This window comes from Heterocephalus glaber, unplaced genomic scaffold (genome assembly GCF_053883595.1).
Source record: "Heterocephalus glaber isolate CG9 unplaced genomic scaffold, H.glaber_assembly_v1.0 deba00001472, whole genome shotgun sequence".
Lineage (NCBI taxonomy): Eukaryota > Metazoa > Chordata > Mammalia > Rodentia > Bathyergidae > Heterocephalus > Heterocephalus glaber.
In genome coordinates, this window is record NW_028258315.1 from 15,766,511 (window position 1) to 15,789,961 (window position 23,451).

Below are 23,451 nucleotides of genomic sequence, written 5' to 3' on the forward strand. Positions count from 1 at the left end.
TTCCTTTCTCCTTCCTCTCCCACCACCCCTACACCTTTGGACCTTTTCCTATTTCAAATTATCAATTATTCATTTTAATCATTTTAATCCTTATTTACACTTTCAGTTTCTCACACTAGAGAAACTATTTGGTATTTACACATGTGTCCTATTTATTTCACTTAAGAGTATGGCCTCAATATGCATCCATTTACCTATAAATGTCTCTAATTTCTCATTCTTTATGGCTGAGCAGTACTCCATTTTATTTTTTTAAAAAACCACATTTTCTTTATCCAGTTTCCAGTTGATGGGCACTTGGGCTGTTTCCAAGCTTTAGCTATTACAAACTGTGCCACTATAAACATGGGTAGCCATATATCACTGTGGTATGATTCTTTTAATTCTTTTGGGAAGATCCCCAGCAGGGGAATAGCTGGGCCACATGGGACCTCTAGCCCTAGTTCTTTGAGGTATCTCCATACTGATTTCCACAGTGGTTGCACCAGTCTGCACTCCCACCATCCCATCAATGGAGAAGGGTTCCTTTCTCCCCACAGCCCCACCAGCATTTGTTATTGATTGATTTCTTGATAGCAGCCATTCTTTCTGGGGTGAGGTGGAATCTCAGTGTTGTTTTCATCTGCATCTCTCAAATGACCAGTGATGTTGAACATTTTTTCATATATTTATTTGCTGCTTTTACTTCTTTGTCTGAGAAATGTCTGTTCATTTCAGATGCCCATTTTTAAATTGGGTCTTCGAATTTGGGGGGGGTCTGATTTTTTTTTCAATTCTTTGTATATTCTAGACAGTAGTTCTTTGTCTCAGGTACAGCCGCTAAAATTTTTTTCCCACATTGTAGGTTGTATCTTAGCTCTGTTGGTGGTTTCTCTTGCAGTGCAGAAGCTTTTTAATAAGATGAGATCCCAGTTGTTGATTCTTTGTGCTAGTTCCCATGCTACTGAAGTTTTGTTCATAAAGTCTTTTTCTATGCCAGTGTCTTCAAGAGTTCTACCTAACTTAGCTTCCAGCAAGTTTAGTGTTTCTGTCTTAATATTTAGATCTTTAATCCACTTTGACCTTAGTTTAGTGTATGGTGATAGGTATGGGTCTGGTTTTAATCTTTGGTAGGTTGAAATCCAGTTTTTCCAACACCATTTATTAAATAGGCTATCTTTCCTCCAATAAGGGTGGTTGGCTCCTTTGTCAAAGATGAGGTGGCTGAGTATGTCTGAAGTTGTTTCTGCATCTTCTAATCTATTCCACTGATCCTCAGGTCTGTTTCTTTGCCAATATCATGCTGTTTTTATCACAGTAGCTTTGTAGTATAGTTTCAAGTTAGGGATTGTGATACCCCCAGCCATGTCTCTGTTGCCTAGAATTGATTTTGCTATTCTATGTCTCTTCTGGTTCCAAATGAATTTTTAGATTGTTTTCTCTAATTTTGTGAAGTATATTTTTGGAATTGCAACCAGCATTGCATTAAGTCTATATAGTAGTTTTGGAAGTATGGACATTTTCACTATATCACTATATTGGTTCTTCCTACCCAGGAACAAGGGGATGTCTTTCCATTTTCTTATATCCTCCTCGATCTCCTTTTTCTGATTGCTGTAGTTTTCAGTATAGATGTCTTTAGCTTCCTTTCTTAGGTTGATTCCTAGATATTTCATTTTTCTGGATGCTATTGTAAAAGGAATTGTTTCTCAAATTTCCCTCTCATTGAGTCTGCTATTTGTGTATAAGAAGGCTATTGTTTTTTGAGTGTTGACCTTGTATCCAGCTACTCTACTGAATCTGTCAATTAAGTCTAGATGTCTTTTGGCTGAGTTTTTTGGGTCTTCTATGTAAAGTATCATATCATCAGCAAATAATGACACTTTCACTTCTTCCTTTCCTATCTTTCTTCCTTTTATTTCTTTCTCTTTTCTAATTGCTGTGGCTAATGTTCCAGAACTACATTGAATAGGAGTGGTGATGTGGACATTCCTCTATTTTTTATCTGTGTCCTCTCTAGATTTATTAATCATGTCTTGTACTATGGGCACAATCTCTACTGTTATCTGAGAAATTATTTCTGATTTCATTTTTTCTAGATCCTCTTTTGTTGCCAGTTCAAGGAGTCCAGGTGGTTGAGTATCAGATTGTTCCATGTCATTTCCCTTTGGGTTGCTGTAGGTGATCTGGAAGTCTGGTTTTGAGACTAGTTTATGTGTCTTCTCATGTCAAGGTGGAGGGAGTGGTGTGCTCCTGGTGCCCTTGCCCCTCACCTCCTCATCGCTGATTGGGGCTCTGGTCCTGTGGGCTGGTGGCAGTGGTAAGGTGGGCCAAAAGGCTCAGCTGCTTGGCCCTGGGACCTCTGCTCCTCTGCCTAAATCATCTTTCTTGACCCTCCAGCAAACTGTAGCAAGATGGGCTTCCTGCTCATGAAAATGACATCACAGGTACTTAAGAGTGGAATAAAAACTATTGTATTTAAACATCTGCCAACAATTTAAGACTTAACACTACACATTAGTCTGTCTTTCTTTCTGTCTGTCTTTCTTTTGCCCTTCCTTCCTTCCTTTATCCTCTTCCTCTTCCTTCTTGATTTGTTGCTGTTGTTCCTTTTTCTCCACCCATCCCCCATACTGCAGATTGTACTCAGGGCCTTCACACTGACCTACATCCCAAACCCTTTTTTTATTTTTTGAGACAGGGTCTTGCTAAAACTGTCCAGTTTGGGCCTGAATTTGTGCTTCTCTTCCCTCAGCCTCCCAGATTAGGCTATCTCAAATAACACGCTACTTGTAATTTAAAACAAAAACAAGTACTTTAGCCAAGGTCTGCAGTACCTTGACCTTGAACACTTGACATATGGTCTGTGCAAACTGAAATGTGCTAAAATATACCTCAAGTTTTAAAACTTGGTAAAATACTGTTGTGACTTCTATCTGGATGTCCCCCAAAGCCTCGCATGATTATAGGTGAGGCTTTTGGAAGTGGCTGGATCATGGGTTATAAGACTGGGTCATAGGTGTGTGAAACTGGATTAGTTTACTGAATGGTTTAGCATAATTCTGGGTGTGGATGATGGACTTACTAAAGAGGGAAGACCCACCATGGATGTGGGTGGCACCAACTAATGGGCTGTTAGCCTGGATGGGATAAAAAGGGAAAGAAGGAAGTCTGGTGCCTCTTGCCTTTCATGGCATGAACTGTTTCTTCTTTGCCATGCTTCTCTGCCGTGTCACCCTGCCTTAGAACTAGCAATTATGGACTGAAACGTCTATAAACTGTGAGCTAAAACAAACCCTCCTTTAACCTGTGAGTGTTGGGTAACTTGTCGCAGCAACAAGTAAAAAAAAAAAAATCTATATATATCTATATAACATAATAATGATATATATCATAATAATGATATTATCAGGTTAAAATGAAAATAATTGGCATTTATTGGGTAAATATATGTCATTTTATGTTTTTCTTTGTACTTTTCTTAAGGTAGCTACTAGAAGATTTAATATGAAACATGGAATGGTTGTGTATTTTTTTCTTTTTTTCTTTCATTTTCTTTTCTTTTTATATCCATGCTGGGGACCAAATCCAGAGCCTCATGCATGCTAGGTAAATGCTCAACAACATCAGCCCGTTATATGATATTTCTAGTGGACCGCTCTGGTCTAGATAATGGGGCTCTAGAGACACAGATATTAGTTCTAAAAGCCTATGATCGGAGCCCCTCCATCTTTGCATAGGTCTCTGCTATAGAGCAATAGATCCTACAGGCATTTTTCTACCTTTCCTTGGTCACACCCAGCAACTTGGTGCACCCTGTAACTTGGGCCATATCTCCTATCTCCTCTTTTTAGGATCCCGAGAGCAGTGGTGAGTGAGTACATTATCTCGTTGGGAGATCTGGTGTAGTCCTGTAAAACAAAAATTTGTCAGGCTTACCTGCGACTCAGTCTCCATGGGTGAGCACAGGTACTTTGCCAACCTGAGAGGCTGATGGAAAAACCTATGCTGTGTTTTAGACAGCACATGCATTTTAGTTTACAGCTGGTTTTGCTGCTTATAGCTACATGGTCTCAGGTTGATACCTTCAAGTGACAGATGGCTTTGAACATCGATAATGAAAATTATTTAATTCGCTGATTAACTAGAAAAAGCATCAAGGACATCAAAAGGAAATCTGTTTTTAAAAAACTGCAATATATTTAGTACAATGAGATGCTTTGAAAGGAAATGAGATGATTTTTAACTACTATTATTTATTTTGTAAGCAAGATCTAGATAAATTTTCATCAATACAACTCTGACCAAGACTGAATATAAGGCAGCAGTCTGTAAAATATCATAATTTATGGCCTTAATCATCTAAAGAAAATAGCTCTTCTTGCATGAAAAGAAAACAGACCACATTTTAAAGCTTAGAATGAGTTGAGCTTTGTTTGGTACTGGCCCAGGAGCATTCAGAAATCTATTTAAAACATTTCATTAGCCACTTGGCATTTTGTTTCCTCAAAAGAAATACATTTTCTAAATTAAAAATCAAAGCCAAAAGTCACCATGGTCTAAATTTAAGGTAGTGGCAGTTGATGAGTTGTTCAAAGCAAGCCCTCGATGCTTCCAAAGGGAACCAGGGGCAACAACAAGCTAGAGAAATAAACATCAAATTTTTATAGAAGGAGTGAAACTGAGTTCTTCGTAGCTGTAACTTCATGACATAAAATACATGGCTATAAGCTCTCTTTACTTTTCTTGAGTAAATATTGGACTGGAGATGCTGGTCCAAGTAGGGGTCAGAGTTTAAGAACATCATTTTATGAAGAATTTACAAAGTTTGCCCCGAAGAGGAAGAGTTAGAGAAAAACGCATTGGCAAACTTTACTTTCAGACATAAATAACTAGGGTTTACCAAGGAAACTGCCCATGTCAGGATTTCAGGGTGGATGGTCAGGTAGTTTGATATTTGCAGAACCACTTCCCGGAGGCCTTGACAAAGTTTAACTGCGAGGAGATCCTGGTTTTGCTTTGAGTTTGCAGCACAGGCACAAAAAAGAGCTACCGCCACAGATGCCTCCTGCCAGAGCAGAATAACAGCACTCTGACTTAAACTGTAAATTACAAAGAATCCCTTTTTAAGTACAAAGTGATTGTGCAGAATGGAAGACCCTGTGCGCTGGAACACCAGTGATTCAAGTAGAAGACGACAAATTATTCACTCATGCCAAGCCCTCCAAATTTTTATTCTGCTATCTGTACTGTCACAGAAGGGCAGGGCTTTTCTTCTTTGTCAGCTATTAAGAGAAATTAGCACGTTGGAATTGTAATAAATATATGAGGTATTGGATGTGTCTATTCTGAGAAGCAATCAAATCACAGGATCTGTTTTCCACCCTCACCTCACCCCCACCTCGGCTGGAGCTTAAATACCAAGAGTAAGAACACATGACCCCATCACTCCCAGGGCCAGCTCTTCCTGCAGTCAATTTCATAACTGCGTGGCTCCGCCCCCTGCTCAGCACTTCCGCTCCCCTCACTACCCCCCTCTCCTCCATCCCAGCAATGAATCATCATGCCTTTAAAGAGACGGAGATGACCCAGTGTGAACTTTGCTGGCATCCTGTACATTCTTCAGCCAAAAAAGGGGAGTTGGTTTGTGACAGAAACCTGGCCAGACCCTGGTGTGGGCTTAGGCAACAAGCTTGGTTGCTTTTCTGGGAAGATCAGTGAGGAGTTAATTTTCCTAGATCCTGGTGATGATTCAGAATTGCCTATCTCAGTTCATGATCAGGTTTTTAAGAACCCAGTTCGGCCCTTTGTGCAAAAAAGAATATATCAGAGGAAAAATGTTGGCAGATCTCATGCAATCAGGGCAGAGGAATTTATACCACATCCAGCCCTTTGATTTCTCCAGATCTGGCCGAGGGTGGGGTTTCCATATTTGTGCTTTGGCAAATGTGTCCAATAATTAACTCCTCCTGATATACGCTCCTAGTGTTATCCTGCCCTTATTTGTGCATTTCTTAAAACCAGAAACATTTTGCCCCTTTGTTTGTTAATACAATGTCTAGACAACACCAGCTCTGTCCCTAAAGACTTGACACCTTCCTGAAAGAGGTCCAAGGCATCCCACTCGTAGAAACTTGTACCTTTGTGCATGCTTCTTCTGGAGATGGAAAGTCCTATCTTTCTTCTCTTCCCAGCCCTACCCCACCCCTTCTTCGCATGGAGATTTTATCCCAGGCTTTGAGATCAGTTCAAGCATCAACACTTCTGTGAAGTCTTTCTTGATGATCACAAGATTCTGAGGCTCTGCCCAATGTGTGAGTCAGAGAAGTGCTATTTTCTTATTCTTTTTATTTATACAATATTTTTTTAAACCGCTAACAGAAAAAACTCAGGGGCATAAGCACAGATGGAGAGAGTATCCTAAGTGAGAGCCTCTCTTATCTGAGTACTTCCTGTTACTCTCAAACCCATCTGACCTTGGCACACAGTTTCAGCATCGGAGACTTTTCCTTTGTTGCTTCAATGATCGGACTCTTTCTCTCTCTGAGCTCTTCTCTATGGCCTTTCCCACAGCCCTCTGTTGCGTGTTGAATTGAGTCCCCCAAAAGGTATATTGAGGTCCTGACTCCAGTGTCTGTGAGTGTGACCTTATCTGGGAATTGGATTTTTCAGATATAATTAGTTAAGATAAGGTCTTCCTGGATGAGGGTGGACTCTGAATCCATTATGACTGTCTTCCTCAAGAGAAGCCACCGAAACAAAGAGGAGACACTATGCAGATGGCCCTGTGAAGGTGGAGAGAGCGACTGGAGTCTGCTGCCCTAAGCCAAAGAACATCAATTATCACCAGCAAATGCCAGGAGCCTCGGGAAGAGCCAAGGAAGACTTCCTCTTAGAGTCCTTGGAGAGAGAGCCGGACCCCAAGAACACCTTGATTTCAGACCTCAGACCCTCAGTACTGGGACAGAATGCATTTTGCTGCTTTAAATGGCACCGCTTGTGGTATTTTGTTACCATGGCCCTAGCAATGAATATGGCCTCCTTATAAGAGCCATGGTTATGGATCTGTGGCATTGTTCTTTCTACTGTTTGTTTCTTGCACAGCGCTATCTCTTTCCTCTTTAGATACTCACAGGCAATGTGTTCCAAGTATATTTGGCTTTGCCCCCCTGACAATATGAGTGAACAAAGGGCCCAATGGAATAGGAGACTTATCTACAGAGTTCTAGAATCACCTCCCTACCATTCCAGAAAAGGCATCTGGCTCTGATCTCAGACACAGAGGCTACTGAAAGAGGTCTGAGGGAGCACCAGTGTGTGTAGCCCTGAGCCCCAGGCCAGGCCTCAGCACAGTCTCCTGCAGGCCTCCTCAGCTCCCTCTGCTGGGCTCCAGGGTGCACAGCAGCTGTCGTCTGCAGAAATGGCATCCCACTGTATGTAAAGTCAACAAAGGACTGAAGGAAATGCAACCAAAACAAAACGAAACAAAAAAACCCAAAAACCCCCCCAAAACCCAGAGCTGCTTTCTTTCATTTTTTTAACTTTTCATTTGCCCCAATGTCCTCATGCAATCAGGGCAAGGGGGTTCACACCGCATCCAGACCTTTGATTTCCCCAGATCTGGCCAAGGGTGGGGTTTCCATATTTGTGCTCATGAAACCTCGGTCTTTCTGATTCTCATCTTTCAAAGAACAGCAGTCGGCTCACATGTTTCAGGAGGTTTTCCCCAGCAGGCAGAAGGCGGCCTGACACTCAAGCCCAGCATCCCAGGGTAGCTCTTCTACTGGGGCAACCAGGAGCTGTTTAACACAGCTTTGTCGTGTCATCTTTGTAAGCAGCAGCTCCATCCTTCCAACTGCTCAAGCCAGATAGGTCACTTTGACTCCTCTATTGTGTTCATAACTCACATCCAGTCTGCCCAACAAATTCAATTGGCTGGATCTTCAAAATATACCTAGATTTTCACCATTTCTTGTCAACATCAGAGCGAAATCACCCCTGTCCTTCATCAGGATACCTCCGTGGCCTTTTACATTGTCTCACTGCTGTCACCACCCCCATTCATAGATTATTGGTGATTTCAGAACTCTGCTCAGGACCTTCCATGGTCTCCAAGCCTTACACCATCAGGGCGTCCTCCAGCCCTCCCATCTCATGCCGTCTTTGCCCCCAGCCCACGGTTTCTTCTGTCTTCTGTCTTCTTCTGTGAGCTCACTGGAGTCATCTTACTTAAAATTGGACCTGCTGACTTTGCTGATCCACCTCACCCTGTTCAGTTATTCCACGAACAGGTTATATTGTGATAGTCTATGTCATTTACCTTTTTTGTTGTTGTTTATGGTCAGGAGGGCCGAGGTTTTTGTCAGTGTTATTCATCTAGAACAGTTCTAGGTACCTTTTGGACACTCTCTCAATATGCATTGACTGTTAGATGAATTAATGACTTAGTAGTATTTCCCAAGACCTACTATGCACAAGGCATTATCAGCCTCGATGCAGTGGTCATCTCATTAGAAGCTAATCCAAAACAAATCACCTTGTCCAAATGTAATACATATCCTATTTATTTACTGTTTGTTGGTTTAATTGTATGAGATATGACTATTAAAGTTGAGTTAGAATGAGCTGGGTCTCACATTCAGGCTCAAATGCATGAACATCTTTTTAAAAAACAAAATTTAAAAGCAAAATCCAAGATAGTAAGTAGGTTTTGAGAATAGCAACTAGCCATCTTCAGATTGTAATAACTACAATTTTTAAAAGCTACTATTTATCAAGCTTTTATTCTGTGCCAGGCACTGTGGAAAGAGCTTTGTGGATGCTATTTCATTTAATCCCCACAACAATAGAGTGATGTAAACATCATGATCCTCATTATCTCAGGTGACTAAACTGAGGCTTGAAGCTTAAAGGACCTGCTCAAGGGTCAAGATCACCCAGCAGTGCTTTTAAAGTAAAGTTCTTTTCCTTTGTAGCCTGAAAATTTTTAACAAGTCATCACTTGAATAAAATAGGACAGTGAACCAGATGTGGTGGCAAACACCTATAATTCCAGTTGCCTGGGAGGCCAAAGCAGGAGAACCATAAGTTCCAACCCAGCCTGAACAATTTAGTGACTTAGAGGACCCTGTCTTAAAAAATAAAAAAGAGAAGGCAATATAGCTCACTGCGAAGGCCTTAGGTTCAATCCTCAGTGTTTCAGAGGAAGGGAGGGAGGGAGAGAGGGAGAGAGGAAGGAAGGAAGGAAGGAAGGAAGGAAAGGAAAGGACAGTGAGAGTCAACATTGCACTGCAATATTTTGGCTAAGGGAATAATATCTAACAGCCTTTATATTTTAGGTTTTATGTTTTTGGTACAAAACACATATATCCCAGAAATTAAAGCCCAGGGGTTCTCACTGAAGAATAATTATCTCTCCACATCAACCTAAGTGTTTTCTCAGCTAACAAAACTATGTTCCAGGTTATGCTTTTTACCCAGCTACTACATGGGTGGAAATGACTCACACTTGAAGTTCACTCCTCCATCCCTGGGACTCTTTCCTAGTAGAAATTTTGCCTCTCATCTGGAGCATCCCACTGTGATAAGGACTAAGTAGATTGTAAAGGACCACTGTGAATTCCCAAGCCTAATTTAGGGACTTAATTCCCTCCTCTTTAGCCTTTGCCCCAATTCTTTATTCTTTCTTCTTGTTCCACCCCCAAGCTTCCCAGAGTCCTCTGGAACCAGAATCCAAGGAAAGGGTCTGAAAGTCACCGGCCACATGAAAAATGCAAAACACTACAAGGTTTTCACAGGTTCCTTCCACTTTATATTTAAGGGAAATGATCCTAGAAGCTAAAAGAGTTCCAGAGTTCAATAGTCTGAGAAATTTGAAGAAAAAAAAAAAAAGTAAGGCCTACATTTCAGAGATGTGAAGAGAGCCCAGCTCTCTGAAGTTGGAAGGAAGTGAGAAGACCCTATTTGTAGCTACAAGAAAGGAAAAGAAAAGATCCCTGTAAGGAAACTACCAACAGATGGTAAATACATTTTTAATTCTTCTGTCATACTGTGTGGACTTGGGCACATTTGTCCTGCTGTGTTAGGCTCCCGAAATAGCTAGTCATGGCACTGCAGAACGGTGCTGCTGCACTGAGACGTAGGGAACCATGCTCGCTGACAAACAGAAAGGGTTCATAGTAGGATGGAGTGGATTTGCTCCCAGGCTGTGGCTCCTCTGTGTGGCATCTGCTGTCCCTCTTAGTGCAGAAACATTCTCCTAGATGTCAGATCTCACTGTTGGTGTTTGGAAATACACTATTTCAAATCGTCTCTTGAGCTCTAGTTACTATTATTAAATATTGCCATTATCTACACGATAACTGTAACCATTCAAGGAAGTGAAGTCCACTTATTCATAATATCTGAAGTCCTCCAGGGAGGGTCATAGTCACCTGTGGCAGCCCAGACCTCTTTATCTCACCTTTCTCATGTTTTTAGTTTTGTCACAATGTTCCCATACAGCACCGTGGGAATTCCAGAACCCGGAGAAGTGAGTGCTCTGCCCACTTGAGATGACATTGGATACTGTTCACCGGAGTGAGTGAGGGTCCCGATTCCACCACCATCTCTCAGTGCATCAGCAAAAAGAAAAGCATGCTGGTGAATCCAACTGGGTGCAGAAAAAGGTGGTGAGGGAGGCCTATTACTTAATCATAGCCTCAGAAATACAGCTTATACAATACCATATTATTGGAACCAGGAGCATCCTTGGAAAATCTAGTTCAATTTTTTTTTTTCATTTTATAGACAAGAGTCAGAGCCAAAGAGTTGCAGGAAATTGGCATAGATCATGCAATTAGTGTCAAATTCAATACTGGAAACTGAGACCTCTCTCTCTCTCTCTCTCTCTCCTCTCGCACTTAGAGAAGGAGGACACTGCTGTGATGCACAAAATCCAACTCTACAAGACCTTGGTCATGGCAGTCCTCACACTTGGGTCCTTATAATGCAAGGTTTTGGAGTCTCTGGTTCGTGGCTGTTTGGGGAACTGGTTGATATTCTTTATAGGTAAGGTTTAAAGCTAGAATATATTTGTTAATTTCAGCCCTAACCCCCTGTGGGTTGTGTCTGGGTTATATAGCTACTGCACTATTTGCCACAGCTGGGATCCTCTTTTCATAAAATAGCAGGAAAGATTGGTGGATAAGAATTAGAAGGCACTGGCAGAAAAGAACCAGGAGCCTGACACAATTACTTCCCACCCAGGCCATTCCGGGTCTAAGAACTTCTCCCAGCTCCTTCTGGCAACAGGAATTAGTGGGAGGAAAGGGGATTTGGTAAAATATAGGCTAACAAAACACTTTATCCTTGCTTGATGAATTCTTAACGTGCATAGTTGATGCTCTGCAAGATTAAATATATTCCAGTTTAAATTGACTTATACACTCATAAATCATTTTTGCAGTGGATACCTATATAGTTCACTAATAAAATCTGTTCTCAGTCAGCTATTTTAAAACATGTTCTTTCCTCTTTTCTAAAAGTTAATCAGTAAGCTCCTCGATGGCTAGTTTAGCAATAAGATCCCTTAAATTTTGCAATTCCATTCAGCATTCTGATTTGTCATTTTATGACATCAGTCATATTTTTTTTCTGGTTTTTTTTGTGGTGAAAAAATTTTTTTTACCTGTTGTATTTTTCTATGACATTCTTTGTTTTGAGAATCAATTTGATCATTTTGAATGCTCATGGTAAAATTTCTGGCTACTGGCATGGTCTAATTACAGATTGGAGATAAAGGCGAATGGGAATGATTCCTATGATCCACATTTGATTATCTGGCCAATATCATCGGGGACAATTGAAGGTTTACAGCTCAAGGCCTTGAAAGAAAGAAAAAACTACATTTGGGATGAATTCACATACAGAGAGTTTCCATCTGAGAGCCTGTTTGGCTGCTCTAAAAATGTCGATTAACATCAAGATTCCATTTTAAGAGTTCAGTTGACACTGTTTGAAATGAAAACAAGAGCTAGACATAAACAATTGTTTTATGAGGAAGTGTTGAACATTGCTTGTGTGAGAGAGCAAAAATCGTATGCTGTTGATTTTACCTTTCCTTTGGAAGACACCTTTAGGATTGTTCTTCTACAGTGTGTTGAAGCTATGATTCTTACTCACAGTGCTGTGTTCCACTGTGTGATAACACAGCTTTGAAACTATCCCTGCCTGAAGGCCAACGACAGTTCCAGTACCCAGACACCAGTTGTATCCCGGCACTCCCAAGTGAAATCTGCACATAAAAGTGGGCTGTCCAGGATGTGATGCTGTTCAGCATTTTGGATAGAAGGGCAAGTACTCATTATCATCAAGAAACAACTCCATTACCAAGGTCAGAGGGTAGTTGACATACACATCTCATCACTACCTCTCCAACCTCAGCTCACAGCATGCAGATAGTGGAAACAACACAGATACAAATGGCCATGTAGTGTTTTACTCCATATGTGGCTCTGTTGATCAGTACAATCCATGGGCCTAAGAAGTGATGAGCAGATCAGTTTCCTGAGGTCAGAAACAAAGGAACAAGTTACTCTACATCATCAGCAGGATGAATCTCATAGTGCTGGAAAATATAGAAGAGGCTAGGCACAAGATAATGCTAGCTGGATTGTTCTATTTGTAGGAAGTTCAAAAGCATACAAAATGATTGTGTCACAGATCAGTATAGTAGTGTTCTTTTGATGAGGCCAAAACTGCGATTAGAAGGGTTTCAGGGTGCTAGAAAGTTCTGTTCTGACCTAGGTGGTGGTCACAGAAGTGTGTTCCTTGTGATAACACACTAGGCTTTATACATGTGATCTGTATGCTTTATCTATAAGAATGATTTGTTTTAATTAAAATATTTAAAAAGAATATTTCAATGGGAAAGATAATTTCTAAAGGTATTAGAATAGCATCTTGTTTGATTTAAACCAATAGATATTAATGATGGAGAAAAATAGAAAATTCAGATAAGCCTAAGAAAAACAAGAAACTAAACCCCATCATAGGACAGTAGAAACACTCACTCATCACTACAGGCAATGTACATTGCTCTTGGCTCTTTTGCATTGCCTACTGAAGTTAGAGACATGCGTATCTGATCACCCAGGTTTCCACCCCTGGGGTCTAAATATCCAACAGAAATTATTCTCATGTGAGCATCAGAAGAAGAACAACTGTATTCATAAGAGCCTCAAACGGAAAGCAAGCCAAGATATCCATCAATAGTACAGTAGATAAGTAAAGTGTCTCATGTACCACCTTGGAATACTTCTATAGCATTAAAAATAAAGAAACCACAATAGCCTCAGCACCATGGATGAAACTGAGATGCATCACGGTGAGAAATAGAGGACCAAGAAATCATATGCTCCCATATAACGTTTTAAAAGCAGGAAAAAATATTAGTATTTAGTAACATAGACTTTGGTGGTAAAAGTATAATGAAAAGCAGAAAAAAAAAAAGGGTTAGCATGAAAGTCAGGACAGTGGGGACTTCCTGAGGGGGAGTGGTCTATGACTGGGAAGGGGTGGATGCAGGGCTTCCAGGATGTGCTGTTTCTTCTTGTAGTTATGTGAATGCCCACTTTATAAAAAAAGTTGTACTTTCTGCATCATGGGCTTTCCCAAAAGTATATTTCACAGCATGAAGAGTATATAACAATCACATAAAGTGCAATTACCCAGTGATACTTATCATTTTAACAAATTCAGTGGTTAGGTTCAATGTTGACCTTATGGGGAAATTTGATTCAGTTCTCATCCAGTTCGGTTTGCGACCAGAATTGTGGAGAGAATTGAGTTCATGAACTGATACATACTCTACACCTCCTGTAATGAAAAAAAATATATGTAGTCTACATTTCTTGGTAGCCCTTAATTTTTTTCCATTTAAGATATATCTTCCCAGAAGAACTTCTCTTTCGTTTTTCTCCATTTCCATTTAACTTTAACTAAGAGTAAAGATACCAGCTTTATGCCTCTCTGGAAGCCTAAAGCCATGGAGTTGCTTTCAGGAAATGAGGTTGCTTTAGCCTAAGCTACACTGATTCATAGACCAATCTACAGGATTTTGCTGAAGCTCACGGGGGACTTTTCCTTTTCTGTTAATAATGCTGCTGCTTCAAAACCAAAAGCTTCCTTCCATGTCTTTAGAGTGCTACATTTTCAAAGGGAAAGGACAAGCAATGATGGGGAAATCCAATGGGGCAGTAGCCGGGCACTCGAGGTACAGGAGGATATTAGCCTAACACTGCTTACAAGACGTGGCATGCTGAGCTCATGCAGAACCTGTGTGAGCCAGCACTATGAAGTCGGTTTTCAAACTAGGGATTTTTTAAAATCCCAAAGTACTGTAATATTGCTTTTTTTTTTTTTGCCGCTGGGGTTCCCTTTACCTGAAACACCCTTTAAAAGCCTGGGGAGTGACCCCTCCAGAGTGCTATGGCACCCCACCATGGCATCTGCTGCCCTATTCTGAAATTGCCTCTCTTCTATTCCTGTATATGAGGTGTGATCCATATATAAGATGAAAGTTTACAGTGTTGTTATGTGGTATGGTCAAAAATATGGTGACTGCTGCTGCCAAGTGTCATTTGATGGAAAGGCAGCTTGTAAAACATTGTCATGTGTCCTCATCCACCTTATTGACCAAATCTGGTACCATGCGACTTCTTCCTCTTCCCCAAAGTCAAAATGACCATGAAGGGCAAATGTTTTGAATCAATTCATCATGAAGGCACTCACAACAGTGCAACTGAAGACACTCACAAAAGAAGACTTCCAGAACTTCTTCAAAAAGCAGCAAGAAAGATGGGATAAATTAGTTTGAAGTAAGTGGGAGTATTTTGAGGGGGATTGATAGCAATGTGTCTTTTACTGTAATAAATTTTATTTTAATTTAAGCATTCACCGTACCTTGTACCCTATAATCCATAAGCTCCAAATAGTCAGGGTCAGATCTATTTTCCATTTGTCATTCTAGGCCAATGGTGGTGAATCTATGGCACATGTGTCATTGTGTTTTTCTTTTAAGACAAAAGTGTTAATGTACGAGTTGCTTTTTCTAAACTAAAACCTCAGTATTCAGGTTTAACTGCAGTGTTGGTACTTTGCAATAAATAAGTAGGTTGCAGCTTGGGGGCTCAGTATATCTAAAAGGTTCTAGGCCCTGAATCTTTGGGTGCATATAGGTCCTCAGTATGTATTTTCTTTAGAGAATGAAAGCAGTGTGAAGTGAGATGGGGTTGGGAAGAGATTAACTGTTTCCCCAGGCCCCTTCAGCTGGAGAGCACAAAAAGCCTTAGGTAGTCCCACCCCACCCACGTGGGTCAGTGCAAAACTCTAAAATGCACAACTTTCAGATCCTCACTAATGATAGTTTGTGTTTATATAGCGTTTGATATTTCACGAAGCAATTTCACTTATCATCTCATACAAGTCCAACAACAAATCATCTGTGGTAAAGTAAGAGGAGGTATCACCTTGGCGTGGTTGGACTGTGTACCCAGAGTTCATGGGCTGGAATTGAATTCCTAAATTCCTATGTGGATGGTGTCTGGAGGTGGGGCCTTGGTGGCATTCAGGGCTAGATGAGGTCATCATAGTGACGTCTCCATCGTGGGATTGGCAGCTTTACAATAAGAGGAAGGGAGACCTGGGCTGACACTGGCCCTCTGTGTTATCACGTGACGCCCTCCGCCATGTTAGAAAATAGCTTTCACTAGTGTGGGTCCCTTGGCCTTGGCCTTTCCGGCCTCCAAAACTATAAGAAACACTTCTTTACAATTAGCTGCTCAGTTTGGGGTATTCTGTTATAGGGACACAAAATGGATCAAGTTATAGCATTTTATAGGTGGGGAAACTGTCTGAGAAAGGTTAAGTAATTAGCCTCACATCATATGATCAGTTTATAGTGTAAGCCAGGAATTAATGACCCATTAGGTGCTGGAAGGGGAAATGTATAGAGCATGATTTATTTTCAGGGACATTAAATAAATACATGACACCATTCCAACTTGTCTTCAGTGATATTTCTTTCTTTCTTTCTTTCTTTCTTTTGGTACCGGGGATCGAACTGGGAACCTTGCACTTGCAAGGCAGGCGCTGGAACCACTAAGCTAAATCCCCGGCCCCAGTAGATATTTCTTAATAAAATTAGGAACTACAAGTTCTTTGTATCCTTTTTGGCACAGTCATTGAGACACTAGACTAACTGCATCTATGAAACATAAAAATGGCTAGGATTGGTGGCGCGCGCCTGTGATCCCAGCACTCTGGGAGGCTGAGGCAGGAGGGTTACAAAGTCAAGCTCAGTCTAGACAACTTAGTGACTCAGTGAGACCCTGTCTCAAAATAAAACATTTTTAAAGGGCTGGATGTAGAGGGCCATGTAGTGCAATGGCCCTCATTCAACCCCCAGTACTGCAAAACAATTTTTAAATAATTTAAAAAAATAAAAAGCATTTTGCTAGGTGTTGATGCTATGCTTTATGTCTTCCTAAACTTTTTAGAAATATAAACCCCAAAGTCAGATGTTGCTGGATTTTGGAGATGGAGCCTTTGGAGGCAATTAGGGTTGGATGAGGCATCAGTGGCTTCAGAAGAAGAAGGGGAGAGACCCCACCTAGCATACTTGCCCTGTGCCATGTTATGATGCAGCATGAGGCCTCCCTGGAGGCCGGCACAATGCTCTTGGACTATTCAGCCCCTAGAACCATGAGCTAAATAAACTCTATATATCTATACTCAGTTCCCGGTGTTCTGTGATAGCAACAGAACTCAGGCTATGGCAACTGGCGATGGGAAAATGTTTTAGGTTTTGTCATCTTTCCCCTCCTATTTTATGAACATAAACTGTTTTTATGGTACTGGTCCTGGATGAAAAAAATGCAATAGGACAGCAGGACTGGAGGAGGAGATAAAGAAGAGAAGGTAGTCAGACATAACAATGATAAGGATTGGGCAAGGGGAAGGGGTGGAGAGCAGTGGCCTGGCATTAAGGGAATAATAGCCAGTGGTGATTCTCTGAATTCTGCTCTTCTAGAAAACTAGCAACATTGGGCTGGGGATTTAGCTCAGTGGTTCCGGCGCCTGCCTGGCAAGCATAAGGTCCCGAGTTCGAGCCCCGGTACCAAAAAAAAAATCTAGCAACCTATGTATCAGCAGGGATTCTGTTAGAAACTCAGAATCCGGGCCCTCAGCTCAGACCGACCCAACTAGAACTTGCATCTTAGTACAGACTCCTGGTAATTCTTACACACATCAGAGTACGAGAGGCCCTTAGTGGTTCCCAGCCAGTCTGAGTCAGACCTGACCAGCATCATCTGAGCTCAGATCTATGAATATAGGGAACTGGTTTGGTTTCCTAGAGATCTGGAAATCTGATTACTCCCAGTTGACTCCAAGTTTCAGTATTGTCTTACCACTTTGGCCAAAGCCTTGTGTGTCCCAATCTGCCTCAGTTTCTCTGCTAAATGTTTCAGTTCTCTTCAGGGGTTGGATCCTTGTCCTGGACCCCAGCTCCCTTGGATTGGGTCCTGATTCTCTGCCAAACTCTTGAGCTCCTAAGTTCACTTGGAAAGCAGGATGCGATTTCCTCCTCCTTTCTCAGCTTCTGGCGAGGGGCCTGAGGTGACTGGACTGATCAGCTGGAACCATGCCTGATTTTGAGGGTTGTCACTTGGACTTTTTCCAGAACTGTGCTCTGCTGGCAGATGGAGCTCACTCAGATGGAGCTAGTCATGCCTTTGACCGCTGCACACTGGCCTGCCTGCTGCCCCCGGAGGATGGAAGGCTTCTGAAGGCAGGCTCAGTGGCCTCTGTTGCACCACATACTGATTTCTTCCCTCTGGCCCCAGCCTTCTCTGTTCCCAAATGTCTCCTACAGAGAGGAAGATGCCAGAAGACACCAATGGAAGCAGGCCACGACCCCGCTCTTTCGTAACATTAATGGCTCCATAACTCCATGGGCCTGTTTCTAAAATTCCAAAGTCTGTCCCTGGAACTCTTTAGGTAAAAGATATTCTAAAAGTCCTCCATGGTAAAAACAGGCTTAATGGTTTTGTATAAGTGATATGTTTGACCTTTTTTTCCAAGGAAGAAAAATATCTTTCTTGCCTGATTTATTTTATAAAAACAAGCCAATCCATGTGGAAGCTCAAAAATTTCTCTGACTACCACATGACCATTTCACTCTGACTGTTGGCACTTTACCTCCTGCCATGCTTAATTTATGGTAGTCCCTAAGTTATAGGGATTACAGGGCATCTACTTCTGTGTTTCAAACCAACACAAAATATCATGCAGTTCAATCAAGTTGGCTATCAGATATGGAAGCCAATTTTTAAATGGCTATTATTCTCCATTGATTAATAAGAAAGCACTTACTGTATTTTTAAGACTGTTGCATCATTTCTATTCCTAAGAACTCTTCTTGTGGTGATTTGAAAAAAAAAAATAGAGGAGGAGGAGGAGAAAGAAACCAGAAAGAAGTGTGGCAGCACCCCAGGAGCAAAATAATGATGTGGGTGTTGTTTCCATTATTTACATACATAACACTTTTCACCAGAAATCCAAATGTCTTACAGAAGAAAATAAACACAACTTAGAATGAAGATGGGTAACACAATAAGATATAAAGAAAACAATTATACAAAGGGAAATTTAAATTTGGCATAAATCATTTGCACAGAAAGAATGGATAAGTATCCATTGACTCAATTTGCACATATAAAAGTATACACAGGGCAGTGCTTAGCACATTCAGAAAGGAAGTAGCCAGCCCTCTGTATTTGTGAGTTTCACACCAACTGTAGTTGGAAAATATCAGGAAAAATAAATTGCATTTGAACTGAACAAGCAGACTTTTTTCCTTGTCAATATTCCTTAAACAATACAGTTGAACAACTACTTGCATGGCATTTACATTGTATTAGGTGTTATAAGTAACTCAGAGACAAGGAATTGGGAAGGCTGCATACAGGTTATATGCAAACACTACATCATTTTTATAAGAGACTTGAGCATATTCAGCTTTGGGGGTCCTGGAATCAGTCCCCAACAGATACTGAGGGAGGATTGTAATATGCAAAACAGAGGTAAAAGACAGTTTTTAAAATGTCTGAAATCATTAGAATGATAAATACTTGTTCTTTAGTGAAGTCACTCCATTCTTTTGTTTGTTTATTTTGTTATTTTGAGACTGAGTCTCGCAAATGGCATGGTAGTTTAAGCTGGCCTCAAACTCATGGTGATCCGGCTGCCTCACCCTCCTGAGTGCGGGGATAACAGGCGTGAGCCACCCTGCCCAGCAGTCACTCCAAGTTTTACAGGTGCATGATGATATCATTGAATTAGCAGGATGGATGTGTTCGTATTATACGTATGTGTATATGTACATATATACACGTGCATATATGTATGTGTATATGTGTGTGAATGTGCATGTATACATACGTGTGTATGTGTATTTCTCAAAGACACTATTGGCTCAGCAAAATCAAAAGTCCCAAGAGGAAGTTACCCAAGACTAGGAGGAATAAATAGATAGGGAATATAACACGGTACCATTAAGTATTCATAATTTGCATTCATACTGCACCCTTTCTTCAGGTCCAAATTTTCTCATGACAGACATTATTTGATAAGTTATGAAGAAGCTGCATTTGAAGTTTATGTAAAAAGCCCAATTTTGAGGAATATCATGAAGGTTTTCTTTAAGTATTTTCAGTTTAATGACTGCTTTTATGTCATCATTTGAACAAGTTTCCAACCAACCTTTCAAATGTTTAGAAAAAGGGATTCCCCATAGAGGTGAGGAGGATGTTCCTAGAAGAGAATTGTGAAAACGTTGCAGAAGTTTAAAACTTGATTATCCTACAGAATACTGTATCACTAAAAGTACTGGCACAACTGAAGTATGTGTAGTTCTAGTGAAACCACTCAGAATTCCAATGTCATTTGTCTTGTTCATATATCTTTTGTTTTACAAGTTACAGGACAAAACCAACAAATATCAAATCATCCTTCTGAGGATTTGGCTGTGAAAAAACATCAGCTCTGTTATCTCTGGGGTAGCTATGATTATTCATATCATGCATATTAAACTGGCTGGTGCTTCCTTTGTCACATTCCTCCATGAATGAATACTGAGATCTATGCACTTTAAAAACACTCAGAGCTACCCATTGCCATAGGCGTTCCCATGGTTAAAGTAATCCCTCTATTTTGTAAAACATTATTTGGGATAAAAGGTGTGCACCATCATATTTGCCATGATTTTAAACCTTTCTATCAAAAATATTATAATGATTGTACTGGATATTGTCCTTCCTCACACCAAAAATTCATGCCAGCTCAGAATCTGTTAATGTGGTATGACTTTACTTGGAAATGGAGCCTTTGGAGATGTAATTTAGTTAAGGTGATGTCAGACTGAATTAAAGTAACACCTAAATCCAATAACTAATGTCCTTACAAGCAACCCAGAGATGCGGTCATACACAGGGAGGAGACAGCCATGTGAAGAAAGGCAGAAAGTAGAGAGACACAGCTACCAGCCAAAGAATGCCAAGGACTGCCAGAGGCCACTAGAAGCTGGGATAGAGGCTTGTGCTAGGGACTGAATGCCGCCCCCCTTTAATATGTTGAAATCCTGACCCTCAGCCCTCAGTGTGATAGCATTTGGAAGTGGGGCATTTGGGAGGTATTTAGATAAGTGTTGCCAATCAACCAAGGGTTCTTTTCCTCAGTTCAGATGAAAACCACACATTGGCAAAGTGCAGCTCCCTTAGTGGCTCTGGGCTTTGAGTGCCAGTGACCCTCTGTCCTTAGAGTTACAGCTCTCAGAACCCATGGCCACTCCATCAGCTCCTTGGCAGCCAAGGCTCATTGCCTCCTTTGCCAGCTTTCTGGAGTTCTCCCGGCAGTTTTTGATGTCTCTCTGTGATTCTTGGTGGGTCTCTACAGGTTTCCCCTGGTCTCCACCAAATGCAACTGGTCTCTGCTGATTATCACTGCCAGTCACTGCCAGTTGATGCTGGTCATCGCTGGCCAGTGCTGCCAGTCTTTGCTGGTTTCTGCTGTTAGACCCTGGAACTCTTCAGGGATAGTATCCTCCAGTGTTTACAGATTGTTGTAACATGACCTGCTCTGTCACACTACCTGAGCTGAGGATCATGAGTAGATTTATAGGACTGCCTGAATAAGGCTTTTGTTGGACTTCAACTGCAGCCCACAGGACTGGTGCATAGGAGGGAGCCCATTCAACTGGCCTGAGGAATGTGGGGGAGCTCTCCTCTTACAGAGAGCAGCAGCAAGCTGTGTATATATAGTCTTATATATTTTGTGGACCTGCTTGAGAATCTTCAAAGTAATGATAGAAAGGAAAGAGTCACCTGGATGTTACATGGCAGGATCATCAGGAGTGGCAGCAGAGTGGAGACATCCAGAATTGGTCCGAACTTTGAGTCTGCTGTGGCCAAGGCAGATATCTCTTGGAGGAGCTGGGGTCATCTGGGACAGGCACAGCAGTCATGCCTACAGTCTGGTGGGACTCTGGGAGAAGCATCTGCTTGATTGATAGCTCCTGTCCCTGTGAAAATGGCAGGGCAGGACTTGTGACTGCTGCCACTTTTGAGGAGTCTATATGAGGACTAGCCTTGTTGATTAGGACCTCTTGGGGTTTAGGGATTTCGTGGATACAAGCAATGGGCCCCAGTTCCTCCCCAACTTTTGCCCTGTCAAGCATGGTTTTCTGAGCCCCTCAGAGACATGGCAATGACTCCTGGAGTGGTGGCACTGGGAGGAAAGTTACAGCTATCAGCTGAGTCAGGTCCCGTCCATGAGGCTTGTAGGACAGTGCTGAAATCACCCAGGAGTATCAGGAAGACCCTGGGACTAGTTGCCGAAGGCCACCCTTGGGGAGGCAACTGGGAGTAAGGAATAGGGGAAAGACAGCTGTCAGTTTGCTCATGCCCGCTCTGGCTGTTAAATAAAATGGATGGGTGGGGCCTCCATTTTGTTCTGTCTCATCGTGAGGGTAGTGCTCTCACGAATGGAACTCATGTTCTTCTAAGAAGAGTCACAAGAGATTATTTTTCTCTTGGCTATGTGAAGGTATGAAAAGATGGCCCCCTCAACGCCATCAGACACTGGGCCTATCAGCACTTGGATGGTGGACTTCTCAGCCTCTAGAGCTGTGCAAAGTAAATATTTGTTGTTTAAGCCGGCCTGGCTATGGTATTCAGTTACAGTAGCCCTACCCGACTAAGCGTAGAACAGATTTTGCCTTGGACCCTCAGGAGGAGTGGTGACCCTGGTTTTAGCCTCCAGGTCAAACTAATACAATGCCAAAAATCCAGATTATGAAAATAATCGAATGACACAGGAACTTGATGGAAGCTTTCCTTTAGATTATGAAACTGGAGAAGAAAACTTCTACTTGTCGCAAGGATGTGGCAAGTGTGTGCCAAAGCTGGGTTTGGAAATGAGTCAGTCTAGCAGCACAAGGCCAGTACTGTGTGCTATAGAAGAATTACACTTTAAAGTGATGCATGAAACCCTCACTCTGCAATATTTAAAAGGAGGGGTTTGGGGTTTGAGGTGTAGCTCAGTGGTCCAGCGGGTGCTTAGCACTTCTAAGCTCCTGGGTTCAATTCCCAGCACCCCTGCAAAAAATTGTAAAAGAAATTCTCATAGCCTGATTATGTGGCATTTAAACCCCTTATATAAATCAAAAGTACATTTTAAAATAGTATAACTAGACATGAAAGGAGAGGGATGTTTTGTACAGAGAAGCCTATGTGTTCTGTATCCTTCCCCCAAGGCTACTGGGCAAAGAGAGGATGAGTTGTTCCCTTGGATCAGACCATGGGCTGTTCGCTTTCTGTAAATTTTAATTTTTATCAGTAGGTGTTTGCAATATACAGTGGTTTCTTTCATTGTGAAGAGTCGGTATATGTACATAACACATCTTAATTCTTTTTTCATCCCTTTCCCTTCCTCTCCCTCTCTTCCACCTCTTGGACCCCATTTCTTCTGCAAAAGATCTATCTCCCTGTTTCCTATTATCTAGCTCTTATTTTGCTTCTTCTTTTTTTTTTTTTTTGGTACTGGGGATTGAACTCAGGATCTTGCGCTTGCGAGGCAGGCGGCGGAACCACTGAGCTATATCCCCGGCCCTATTTTGCTTTTTATTTATACTTTATTTGTCTTATAGAAGAGAAACCATGCAATATTGTGTCAGTTATGGGCCATTGGAACAGAATAAGCAGAACACAACAGACAGAAGGTGGAGATGGTGCTGGAGTCCCGGAGGCTGAGGAAAGAGTAAATGATCAATGATAAGAAAATGTGTTTGTCCTTCCATAGGAAAATGCAGGTGAAAGATGCCCTTGGGCTGGGGGTTTAGCTCAGTGGTTCTGCCGCCTGCCTCGCAAGCGCAAG

General features: G+C 41.6%; 2 long non-coding RNA genes across 2 annotated transcripts in view; one reads left to right on the plus strand and one right to left on the minus strand.

Annotated features, from left to right (window-relative positions):
• The first annotated feature begins 9,356 nt into the window (after positions 1-9,356).
• On the plus strand, positions 9,357-11,991 carry LOC147826211 (uncharacterized). The gene is made up of 2 exons (XR_015439326.1): positions 9,357-11,028; positions 11,748-11,991. It is a non-coding gene; the product is annotated as an uncharacterized LOC147826211 (long non-coding RNA).
• An 8,126-nt stretch (positions 11,992-20,117) lies between these two features.
• The window catches only part of LOC110349767 (uncharacterized), a 32,063-nt gene continuing 28,729 nt past the window's right edge, over positions 20,118-23,451 (minus strand). The window contains exon 3 of the long non-coding RNA XR_002395992.2: positions 20,118-21,598. This is a non-coding gene — a long non-coding RNA (uncharacterized LOC110349767). The remainder of the gene's footprint in view (positions 21,599-23,451) is intronic.